The sequence below is a fragment of the Linepithema humile genome, chromosome 6, assembly GCF_040581485.1.
Source record: "Linepithema humile isolate Giens D197 chromosome 6, Lhum_UNIL_v1.0, whole genome shotgun sequence".
Lineage (NCBI taxonomy): Eukaryota > Metazoa > Arthropoda > Insecta > Hymenoptera > Formicidae > Linepithema > Linepithema humile.
The window spans coordinates 18,134,208-18,147,123 of NC_090133.1; the positions used below are offsets into that span (position 1 = coordinate 18,134,208).

At 41.4% G+C, this 12,916-nt stretch overlaps 2 protein-coding genes across 6 annotated transcripts in view; one reads left to right on the plus strand and one right to left on the minus strand.

The window, feature by feature from the left end:
* Positions 1 to 12,916, minus strand: part of Lar (tyrosine-protein phosphatase Lar) — a 375,895-nt gene that overhangs the window by 293,284 nt on the left and 69,695 nt on the right. Inside the window, exon 3 of the mRNA XM_067357826.1 lies at positions 11,605 to 11,711. The gene's annotated coding sequence lies outside the window, so the exon portion shown is untranslated. The remainder of the gene's footprint in view (positions 1 to 11,604; positions 11,712 to 12,916) is intronic.
* The window catches only part of LOC105674723 (uncharacterized), a 237,534-nt gene that overhangs the window by 29,758 nt on the left and 194,860 nt on the right, over positions 1 to 12,916 (plus strand). For all 5 annotated transcript variants that reach the window (XR_010890910.1, XR_010890909.1, XM_067357834.1 and 2 more), the window contains one exon: positions 9,554 to 9,669. The gene's annotated coding sequence lies outside the window, so the exon portion shown is untranslated. The remainder of the gene's footprint in view (positions 1 to 9,553; positions 9,670 to 12,916) is intronic.

Consider the following 12,916-nt stretch of genomic DNA (forward strand, 5'->3'; position numbering starts at 1 on the left):
ATTTTTTTATCAATATAAAGTTTATATATGTATCAAATTTATATATCTGTTATTTTTTAAATTATTAATAGAGAGGCTATGAATGAAGATCAATTTTTTGGTTGGATTTGCTTCTTATCTTTTTTACATTTTTTTGTATTTAAAATAGAAAATTGTTTTTCTAAATAGCCGTCCATTTCCAGTGCGTTGTAGTGCCAAATAGATACAGATGGAAGTTTCCTGCTCGAAAACTATCTAGGTTCAAATTGTTTACAACATTTTAATCGCTATTTTTTTCCCGATGTATCGAACTATATATAAAATGATTGACGAAATTACGTTGAACTGCTTACTACTCCAAAGTGATTTTTATAAATTAATTTAAAATGCAATTATATATTTAATTCAAGTAAAAGATCTTTTTATATATAAAAGCGGTGGTGTATTCGCAACTGATGATGTAATTTTTTTATAAATCTTTAGAAACGTTAAAAAATTAAATTTTGAATTGTAATCCGTCACGTCGCGTTATCCCATTTTACAACGCCATCCAGATTGATTTCGACGCTTCGTTTTAGAATGACATAAACGCCTCGTATGCACCTATCGACGCGGCTGTTATCGCAACGTATTTTTCATATTCGGCGGCAAACGTATAGCCGGGACGTATTGTTTAGGGCGATTGACGCGTCGATACTTCTCGTTCCCGTTCGTGTTATAACCCCGCCGTTCTTCTATATTTTCTGCTACCTCGCCCACTTCTCGATGACGCGACTCGATCGTCGCCATCGTCGTCGTCGTCGTCGTCGAAGCGATCGTGTATGACACGCATCATTGCGAATTTTGTTGAATCGCGTAATGCTATTGTTTAAAAAGTGCAAAAATCTCAATATTCGATGACGTCGATTATTTGTCATACATCAAATTTGTCTATTAATAGTATTGCAAATAGCTTGGATGCATCTGTTAATGAACTATTTGCCCACGTTTCGAATAATTTGTTACATTTAACAGCACGTGAGTTTCTTCATTCTCGTTAATTCGATTCGGCAATAGGTTACGCAACGGATCGAAAAACCAGACACGATGGTATTAATTAGTATCGGGCTCGAAAATGTAATGTTTTGCGATAATTGGCCGGGCGGGTGCAGATTTTCAGCAATTTTCGTATAGCTACGCATGCACGCTATAATCGGGAATCGATAAGTCACAGGTTCGTAACGATAATCGCCCTTCTCTCTCTCTCTCTCTCTCTCTCTCTCTCTCTGTTTTCCACGCTATATGCAGATGTATGCAGCTTACCGTGCCGTATCAAATCGTGACATGTAATGAAACTAGCGTTAAAAAGTCTAACGGTAGAACTTGTAGCCTAGACACGGAGTTATTAAATCATGTTGATGTAAATTTTACACCGCTCTCTACAACACGTTCCATTATTTTTTAATTTATTCCGAAATAGTGTGCGATGTAAAATCAGTTTATATGTAGACGTACACAAGTAGATAATATTCAACATTAAGATAACCATGTATGATCTATATCTATGGTTCTTATTTAATATCCATGAAAATATCACGTTTTAGTGATTTATAATAAAAACAGAAATTTTGATTCGAACAAGTAAAGAAAATTGTATCTGTTGTTTTATTAATGCCAGAAGTATTTGTGTCTCAGCAGGGATCATTATAAGATAGGAGACTTGATTGGATATAGGTACGAAGGTTGTACACGTTGCGCATACCAAGGCCGTAAGGATAAAGATTTCTAGCTCCGGTAGAGCATCACGTACTTCCAATACAAGTAACGACACTTATAAGGTATCAGTTTTGCGAGCGCTTCGAAATGAATTCTTAACAAACGCTGAACGCTGTAGAAATTGGAAGAAGCACTGTCTTGCGAAAGAAGTTTTCGGGAATTAGTATGTTAAAGTGGAAATTAACTCTTCGTTACTTATTTAAAAGCTCATTACTTCTTATCCTTTTACGACGATCACAGATTCAGAATCTCTTTAATTTATCTCACAAAGAAATTCTTTTCCCCTTTTTCCTCACATTTCTTTATTTTAAAACCTTGTTCTTTTTCATTTTTTAAAAATAATTTGCATGATTTTCTGATAAAACTAATATTTGATCAGCAAAAGAGGATATTAATGTCGCTAACGGATTAAGGCATATTCCCTCTCATTTCAGTGAGAGAGATTATTAATTTCACATACGAGATGCATACGATCATAATGCTACATAAAGATTTTCATATTTTCGACATTGTCTCGCGCTCCGGCGCTCCGCGCTTTGATCGCAAAACGCAATTAGGCAAACCGTGCGTTAAATCGATTGTTGTTCAGTTCGTTAGGCACGGTGTAAAACATGGCAAATCAGGTCGGCTGCGATTCGGCTGAACCTCCATTTGTACGTAATAATGGCGCCGGTGGCTATCGAACTTCCGAAATTTGAAGGCAGCCGCTGTGCAATATATGGAATATCCGTCCGAAAGTTTCCGTCCGGTTTGACGCAGCTTTGAGCATGCCCCAGTGCACGCGCCCGTTGAAACCTCGTTGCGCGTACGAATCGCTTTCGTCCGTTGTATTTTTCGAAACTCGCACGCGAGCCGAGGCAGCTGCCGGCGCGTTTAGCTGGACGGCTATATACATATCCAACGGTAGAGTAAAAGTATGAATGGAATATTTATGGGCGGCTTAAAAATTTCACGAGCAGCAGGTCGTGCGCTCGCCGCCGCTCGTAGTACGTAATTTTCTTTCGTTTGCGACATTTATCTTTATCTACCGCGCGGCGAGCGCCAGCGCGAACCACAGCAACGAGAATCCGCGAGTTACCGTTGCCTCCTGCTTCGCTACCTGGCCAAAAACGGATTTTGTGGGTGTTTTCCCTTTAATAATTCTCGAAAGGAGAGAGAGAGAGAGAGAGAGAGAGAGAGAGAGAGAGAGAGAGAGAGAGAGAGAGAGAGTGTGCGGAGGAGGGAAAGCGGTAGTCGGCGCAGACGAAAAGTAAGCAAGTCGCAGTAAGGAGAAGCGCAACTCTTGTAACAGAGAAAGAGAGAGAGACGGAGAGAGAAAGAACCGGTATTTCTGTACCGAGAGAGGACGAGGGAAGCCTTTATTTTTCTTGCGCTGTCGTTCCTCCTCTCGGAGCACTAGTGGTGCACCAAAACGGGATGAAAACTCCGGCGAGCTTCTAGTACGATTTCCTGAAGTGTCTCTCTTTGCTTACCCCTTCGCACACATTCTCCTTACCCTCGTTCCTGTTACACATCCATCTCTTTCCCTTTAACGGCTGCTCGCTTTATTGTCCGCTGTTTCTTGTCGTCTTCCACCCCACTTCCTTTTTACGTATGGAAATAAATTACTTTTGGATCCTCTTCCGCTTACACGTACCAGTTCATTTTAGGTGCATTTTCATCGGTTTTTTTTTTTCGAGTTGTTTTGTCGTTTTACACTATCATCAACCGAGCACTCTTCTAAATCCTCTTTCTTAAGCAACTATGAATGATATACAATGTCACATTCCGTACATTTTTCTTGAGAGAGAAACTGCTATTTTTTTGAAAACTAGCCAGAGCATTCGCGGTTATCACAATAACGCTACAAACGATATTGGAAAATTATGACGATTTATCTCTATTTGTAAATGCAGACACGTTCCACTTTAAGAGGGTATACACTTATATAAATCAGAAGCAGTTACGGTTCTATCGGGCTCCTCTGATTATTTTTCACCCCTTGGTGCGGTCTTTACGAGGGCAATGGGGCGAAGGGTTCTCTTTACGAGAAGATTGGGCACGGAAGGGTCCTCCTGGAAGACTTCGACGCCTGGCATCTATTAGAAGCAAAAATATGAAATTCGCCGGCGGGTCCCAAGAGACTTTCGACTCTCGAGGCTCAGAATAATTTCATCTCGCTTCCTTGTTCTGAACCTATTCCCACAAGAGTGTCGATTATCGATCTCTGGGTGGAAACGCCGGTGCAATGCTCGACGTCCCGGGAGAAAAAGAATCGTTGCTAGACAGCAGACCGGACTAAACGATACATAGAGGTGATTACTCGAGAGAAATAGACGCCGAGGCTGAAGATAAAGAAAGAGCTAATCAACGAGGCAAATTAACGAGATGAGCAAAAGCTAAATGGATACTCCGACATGTATCAGTGAAAAAATAAAAACACAACGATGTCTGGCTTTTATCTTTTTAATGATATACGCCTTAGCATCCGCTTGGACATATTTATCTACTGTATTGCAACGAGACAACGATATAAAGTAATCAGCTTGTAAAAAGCAATGCTCATCGAGAGAAACGAAAATTGGAAAAGTTAACAATTAGACTCGTTAAAAAATAGGGAGAAAAAGAAACATTGGTGTGTTAGCGGTCTTTTATTTTACATTACTTTTTGTAATTACGTGGAAAGTTGCACTCCGTCAGCGCAACAGAATTTCCGCTTATTATAAATTAAATCTTGCACTGCACTCGTCACCTAAAAATTCATCTTGGAGAGGAATAAAAAGATAGCAAATTATATGGAAGCTCTCCAGCGTGTTGGTGCGCGTCATTCTTGTCTGCTTCGGTGAAATTATAAGGCTTTCCACCACTCACGCGAGAAACCATTTTTCATGCTTCGTTGTCGTTGATGAACCTTTTTTACGGCTGTAATCCCAGGGTAAGCACGAGGGAACAAAAATGCTTAACGATGCTCCGCGAAGATGGACTTTTTCGAACTCTTTGACGTTTCTCTAAATTAACCACAGTATAGTCCGTTACTTTTTTTGTCCGTTACTTATTTCGATCATTCATTCGACCGAAAGGAAGTGCGCGTTCAACTTCATCTGAACAATATCGTCTGCAGCGGGGAAAATTTTTTTCGAAACTCTAAGACCCGAGCGCTTATTGTGAGACACAAAGCACGCCAAGCGATCGTGAAATTTCGTATGCTTTTGAGATATCTCCCGCGGGACTTCCGGATCGTTCGGGGAAGTAGTTTCCTCAACGTAATTTGCTCGATCAAACTTTTCTATCCCTTTGCCTGTTAAATCAACTTTTTGCGCCGCACTTTGCTGGCGGACGAAGGTCGTCGCGTTTGCGGATTAAGATTTGCGCGAGCGGTAAATTTAGCGGTGCGTGGAGTCCAATTTTGTAAATTTTCCGGGATTCGTATTTGCGATGAACGAGCGCGCGTGAGCTCGTTTTTACTGGCGGCGACAAAAGCGCGCATTTCCTCCCCGAGATGTCTGAGTGCCGGACGGGTGTTCGTGTTCGCCGCTATTGTAGGTCGATCGATTCCCGGGGCGAGCGTGTGTGTGCGGTTAACGTGCCTGCCCGTAGTCGGCGGCGGTGATACGTCGAATCCGCGCGCGAGGAATGATTTATTGAAAAACAAGGAAGCTTGTGCGCGGGACTTTACGGGTCATGTTTAGATTCACGAGTTGCACCTGCAACATCTTCCATCGCGCGTTTACCAGCGCGCTTACCCGTCCCTTTATTATTTCTGCGCCGCATTAAGGGCTTACACTGTGTGCTTCGTATATGGTACATAATTGCGGCCGTACACGATTTACATACTGTTCTGTGCGTCGCGATTTAATCTAACATTTTGCGGGGTCAGAATTTTGCGATGTACGTTTCAAAGATATTCATAGTAAAGTGACGTACCGACGTTGCGGATTTTTCGATAATATAGTTTAGTATAGTACACTATAGCAAGCTTTGACACGTAGATAGCATACTTTGATTACGCAGTCAAGCGTGTCTCCTCACTGCTTTAATTGGAGCAAGCCTGCAGTAGGCGCGTGGGTGACATACGTCACGCATCTTTCATCTTCAATATCTCTCTTTAACGATGAGATTCGCATTCCGAGCGATATCCAATGAACTAATGTTGCAATTTCACGCTCAAGCAACATGATAAAAATAAAACAGGCAAGAAATATATTTAAGGAAATAGATATTATATCAAGATACAATGAGCCCACGCGCTTGCTCCGCGCTCCTTGAGATATGACCGTTCGAGATTGCATCGGGTTAAATATAACAGGATATTTCTTTTCAGTCTGAAGAGCAAAATTTTTCGAATTCTTCGATACATCGCAATATGGTCCAATCAAATAAATTCGGAATCCTGTTTTGTTTACTAAACTGTTTTATCCAACCTTCGCTACAATTTCTTCCGCGCGTAGATGCGGATATTCTCCGATTTCTGCAGTCTGGCCATTGGATCGTAAGATTCGATGGCTGAAGAAAATAGCCAGGTTAGTACTTATATGCGTTATCGGCGTCCCCTCGGGCACACGGGTTCCTATCTGCGATTTTATTCGAGGGCGTGCACGATCGCTCTTACACGGTCGCCATTGCTATCAGCTCAGCACGTCGTCTTCTTCGTTCCGCGGTCGTTGTTCGACCCTCGCGTTAGTTTGCGATCGTTCTTTAAACTCCCTTCCGCAACCACCCTTCTGCCGCACGCGCGATAAGTTTTCACTCGGTGGTTAACGAGCTCCTAAAATCGCGCTCGTAAAACTCGCGAGGAATTTGAAGATTCGCTCTCTTCTACGATATCTTAAGTATCCATCATTATTACGATATACAATGATGATTACGATTCTTACTACGCAAGAATTAGTTTTCTATTCTTCCCAGATAACTTTTTGATAATTTGCTCATGCTGTTAATTAATTGATTTGCTGTAAATGCAATTCTTTTAAATATTTAAAAAATAAAATTACTCTAATTTTGACCTAAATTATAAAAGCTAAAATTTAAATTACACATGAATAATTAGAAAAGTTTATGTGTATATGAAAATAAAATTTACATTTATGCGATATAAATTGCATTTTATATTCCAACATATTCTTTTTTAAACAGTTTTACGTTATATGCGATATTTTTTTTATTTCTCTTATAAATGTGTAAAACATTCCGCTATATACATATGTATAAAAAAAATCACTTTCCCTCATCTATCCTTCATGTTAAATCATTTATACGCACATTTCTTTTGATTAATTTCTCTGAGTGGCATTCGAATTTGAATGTATCTGTTCCAAAATCTGTAACTATTTTTGAATATATCCCTGGAAAAGAATAATCCGTCTCTATTTCCGTTTAGCTCTAGGCTCTCCTGCAGCGGTTTTGTGACTAACCAACGTACCTTTGTTACATGGTATACGCGCGCGGTTTCAGTGGACGATAACACACAGGTTTATAATGTGAAGAGAGGACGACACAGGGATCGCTCTGTCTTTTTTTCGACAAGCATTCGTTGCCTTTCTTGCTTTCTTCCTCCCAGTACATTCAGCCTCAGAACATATAGTGACCCGTTATAACAGCAGGGACGCTTATTATTATATACGCGTTCCAGTCACGTGCGCTAGAAACTTTTCTTCGCGTCCATTGAAAAATTTATCATACGTTTTTGCACCGCATTATATGCCCCGTGATGGACGCCGCAATACTTCCTTTTTCTTCTGCCGTTCTTCTCTCTCTCTCTTTCTCTGTCCCTCTCGCTTTTTTCTCTTTTTTTGCAACTGAAGGGTCTGGGGTGAAAGCGACAAGCGTTTCTGGGTCACCACTTTGGAAGTTTCGTGATGCCATAAAATGAAGTCGGTTCTTGTTGGTCGCCTCGTGCTTTCGTGGATCGTTAGACGCTACGACTATGATTATTGCGACGTTAGATATACCGGTTGTAGTACAAGTTCAAATCGCAAGTTGGAACAGTTGATTTTTATGCAGCGATTTGAGCGCAACTTGCCCCGGAGGGGAGATATGAAAAGTAGCGCTTTATCTATTATATCTTGCAAAATAATCTCTTGATGAAAACGCGTAGAAGTTAAACTTCTCAACGACTGAAGTTTGACGGAAAAATCCTCTCATCTTTTAATTGTGTCGTTGAGCGTGTATTCGTTTGCATTAGTATTCGCTAAGAGATCTGCCAGTAATAATATAAGCGGATCTTTTTAAAATGTTAATAGTTACTCGACGCTTTATTCATCTCATGAATCCGATGAATTCATTATTTTCTGGGGGCGCATTCAACGTCTCTCACGTATATTTAAAGTAGCGGGCAGGCGAGCGAGCAAGCGAGCGAGCGGGAACGCAGCATGGCGTGAGCCACGCAAATCGGTCATTTCTGTAAGGTTGCACCTTGAAAGAAACGGTCGCGCATCAAAGACCGTCGACGAGAAGAGGTGAAACGCGCCGAGTGAGATCCGTGGTCTTTTTGTTTTATCAAAACACTGAGCTTAAATATCTTTGCACGCAGCGCTTCAAAACTATAATTGTCTCTCGAAAAAAGACGACTTTGATCAGCATGAACGAGATACGAGATTCTAATCAGCTTATTTGGCAGCGTTTTAAATTCGTGATATATAATACTACTAACGCTAGCTGACGATGCAACCAGCTAATGACCGTAGCTGGGTTGAGAGGATTTATCGCTCGTTTTACGTTTGCGGCGCTATAGACGTCGAAAAAAAAACCAAAAGAAAAAAGAGGAGCGTTTTAAGTTATCCCTAACGTTCTGCCTCTCTCGTCGGCCGGTTTGGACAACTTCCAGTCGACCGATCGTAACCGCTCGCGAAAAATGCTTGAAAGAGGTGTACGTAAGTGTCCTACAGTCCCACTAACGTGCCGTGGATTCATTCTTTACAAACCGTCAATTCGATTTCACGATCGTGCGATTACAAAGTGCCAAGTTTACGTGTAACGAATCTTACGAGGAAATTCGTCGTAATCAAATCGAACGATATCAAAGTACATTAAATATTATTGTAACGAATAAACGAAAGAGACAGCACTTAATATTTATCTTGCATTTAATTTTAAATAATTTTTTTTTTTTTTAATTTTTACGACTATTGTTATGGTGATTTCTTACATTCGCGAAAAAACGCTGGCAACTAAACTGGATTGGCAACAAACGGACAAGAATAAAATACGAGGAGTGCGCGAGCAAAAATGCATACGTTACACGCGTCACATTTACATTCGTTAAAAAGGATGAGCTGAAAGGACCGGTATTTATACAGCACGGTTGGATCCGACTGAAACGACTGCAGAAACGGCGCACTAAAATAAATTGTACGACCCGCAGCGTAATTGCTTTACGCATCCACAGACACATCGTTACCGTCGATGATTATTCATTGTTTTATAAATAGTCAGCTCTCGGCATTGCGCGTTACGTCTGGTGCAGTTGCATTATTCAACAAGGCTCAGGAAAGAGTGACTGTAAAGTAAAAACGGAAATTGCCGCGAACATGTAGCGAGCATTTCTTGAATTTTGCGGACTAATTTATCATTTGTCACATTTCATCTAAACTCAAATATCAGCGACAAAAGCGACATTTGCATGCAATTCTGAAATTGGTGTATTTTGTATGTCGTGATTTTCACATTTCTTTATAATAATCCGCAAAATTTGCATCTTTTTACTTTTCGGAAATAATTATTTTTTGAATTACTCTTATTATTTTTTATTTAAAATATTTTATGGTTGATATATATTATATATATGTTGCGATTGAGAATGCACGATGCAAGTGTAAAATCACATATCTTTTCATTTTTACAGGAATTTGCAAGCGGTTGATTTTAAAAGCTGGAAATATTCTTTTCATGCAACGACTAGTCAGCGATGCAGTTTTATCGGTCTCCATCGAGGATCTTGGAACTAATTCGTGTGCCCAGGTACGTACGTTTAAAGTCCATAGATGTCGATTTGAAATTTATAGTAGGGCATAAACTGATCTTCTGGCCACCTCTGAAATACGAGGTCTGAAATTTTCCCGCGAGCGCACGCCGATGGTAGGGGAAAAAAAAAAAAAAAAAACACGGAAAAATTGCGGTTCCAAAAGGAGATTAAGGCCGTTCTACCATTCATTACCTAAGACAGGACGAAGCCCTGTAGGTCGCAGCGAGGAACTCGCCTCATATTGTATAATTAATTATAAGGAAAACCATCTGGTAGTTCCGTCCAATGCTAATACCTTACACGCGAGACTAAGTGCACGGTCGAAGAGGGCGACAGTTTCGAGAAGTATCGATAGCATTTCTGTGCGCGGTCTCGCGGGATTAATTGCACGCGCACCACGACCAATTAAGCTCGCGTATGATCGACTAAATGATGCATTTTCCGCCCGTGCAGACGTAGCAAATACGGTTCGCCGATTCGCGAAAGTGGCGTTAAACGGTTTCGGGGCCGCCTTTGCCGTAATTCGTCGTTCTATCGTATCGGATTTATCGAGTCGAGAAAATTATTGCCGTTTGTTGCAAAAAAAAGAGCGAGGCAGGGGGGGGGGGGAAACGGGTCAAATGCTTGACTACCGGGTCGTAACGGTCGCGAGCTCTCACGACAATTATTGGAGTAAAGTCGTCAAATGGCTTTCGTCCGTTCGATCGGTCCTCGCCGTTGGTCCCGGAGGAGAGAAAAATCATTTACCCTACTTCTTTCTGGACACGAGACGGCGGACGGTAGAAAAAGACGCGCTACTATCGGCGGAGCGTAATTGGTAGCATCTGTGACCTAGTCTTCTGCGAAATTGATTGAAGTCTTCGGCCGAAGAATCGCGGCTAATTGGAACGGGCAACAAACCTTGCAGGATAGAACGAATAGTCGTGTTCTCCGCCTCGATTTATTTCTTTCGAGTGATACACCACTTACTGGAAAAGCCGATTAACGTCACCATTGAGCCCTCGCAGTAACGTCGGTCAAGTTCTCGAGGCATTAAATCGTTTCTTACGTGTGCAACGAAAATCCGCCGTCGCGGTATCTTTCGACGTTTTACAAGCGCGGCTAGGTAGACGGAACGTCGTGTCTGATATTCCGAAACTACGAGACGAGAGCGTCGAGACACAAATGCAATTCTAAGTCACCGATATTCCGGGTGAAATCGAGTTAAATCTCCACAAAGTTTAGTTAGTCGTTCTCTTATCGGCTGATTCCGTCGCGTTTACACTCGCGCGCTATTAAATCCAGCTTTAAAACGCGTAACGACGAAACGATCGCGAGAAATAGTTGGCGTCTATGAGAACTTTGGTGTGAGCGGACGTATCCGAAAGCGGTGGAATCCGTGAGATTTTCGTAATCCGTGTTGCATTGCATTCATCCCGATTCTCAATCGGCGATTCGCGACCTAACGCGGAACAACAGCGGGAAAGTTGCCACTACCGGTAAATCCTTTCCTTTCCTTCTCGCTTCCCTGCTTCCCTCTTCCCCGACCTAATTTAATGTATTCTTCAATTATTCATTTCCTCGGCGGCAGAGAGGGACTCTAGAGGTGGCAAACTCCACCGTAGACGATGGACGAGAACGATGGGAAGGGGTGCTCGCAAGTCGGGTCGACGGTGATGGAAGCGACGGCGGCGGTGGCGGCGGAGGGATGCCTATTAAATATGCCTCGGAAAATTGGATTTGAAATTCTTATTTTTCCACGGCACGTTTCCACTCCTTTCCCGCGCTCACCCCCTCGCGTTCTTCCCTTTATCCACCGGTTTCCCTCGCGAAAGACTCCGTTCACCGGAGAAAAATATACTATTCTATCCCGGGGCTAAATACCGATGTCGCTATTGTTAGGGGAAACGGCTCCGACTGGCCTAATAGTCTTAAATTTTTACGTTATGTACCTGCTGTTGCTGCAGCTGCCGCTACCGAGAAACTTCACCTTTCTTTCTTCCCCCCTCTCTGCTCTCCTTCCGCGCTTCTGCTCCTTCCTCCGGGGCTAGAGCGGGACCTGGAACATTTTCAACGTGTAATGGTATTCCCTCTGGCTACACGGCGATGAGATGTATCACATTTTGTAGGGTGCGATAAAAATTCGCGAATAGGACGTGCTGAAAGGAATTCGGCTAGGCAACGTGCATAATTTGCATAATCCCTTTAATCGTCCGAAAACACGATTTACGAACGTGATATTCCATTGAATGTTATTTAGGAATAATGGTCCTTTTATTTGGAATTTTTTAATGAGACGTACAGTTCAATATCGATTCTTTCGAACGAGTGTGAAATGTAAATTTATTTTTACATAAAACTGTGAAATTTTAGTACGCTTTTTATATTTTGGTAGAAAATAAATATGGATGAATTAAAAAGTACATTCAAATGCGCATCGCATTAATATTCGCGCATTTTTCATAGTCGTGTGAGATTTTTCGAAGCGTAAATTGTTTAAATAATTGCATTTTATAATTGTCATAACTAATAATCGGTAACGTAAAATCCACTCATGCCGTTACATTTATACATGTATGATTATGTGGCATGTTTCGGAAATTAATAGCGAACGTTCGAATGACGTATCGAACGATGGCTTATAAGGCAACGGAATCACTGTCAAACTTCGCAAGTTAGCTTGACGTGTATACACACCTTTACATTTACACAACTGACGTTCTACGATTACGATAAGGGCGCAAGAAGATTGAGACATTACTGTGTCGTGTAATTTCTTGTCCAACAACTTTCCAGCTGACACGAGCCGTTATATCGGCGATAGATGATGAGAAAATATTTTTATTGAATTATTACTCTATAATGGCTTACTGCGAGGAATAAATGGGAAACGATTCTTTATTATTACTCCAAATAATGATTATATTTCAAGGAAATAATGGGGATGTAATATAACATTATTTTATCAAATCACTCTTTATTGCACTGAATCTCACAAGTATGTGTTAATATTATTTATTGATTTTATTGGGAACATTGCGTGCATTTGTGCGTGTGATATTCCCAGTTCGGTGTAGATCAATAACTTATCGTCATTGTCCCGAGACACCAATTACACTAATATCCGGCATATGCCGTCACGATTACCGCCGGCGGATACGCCCAGTAAGAAGACACTCGCCTTAATGATGGCTGTTATCAAAGTCATTCGGCAAAGTTACCCGTATAACTATCGCACAGCTATTCAACGCTTGTGCGCGCGGT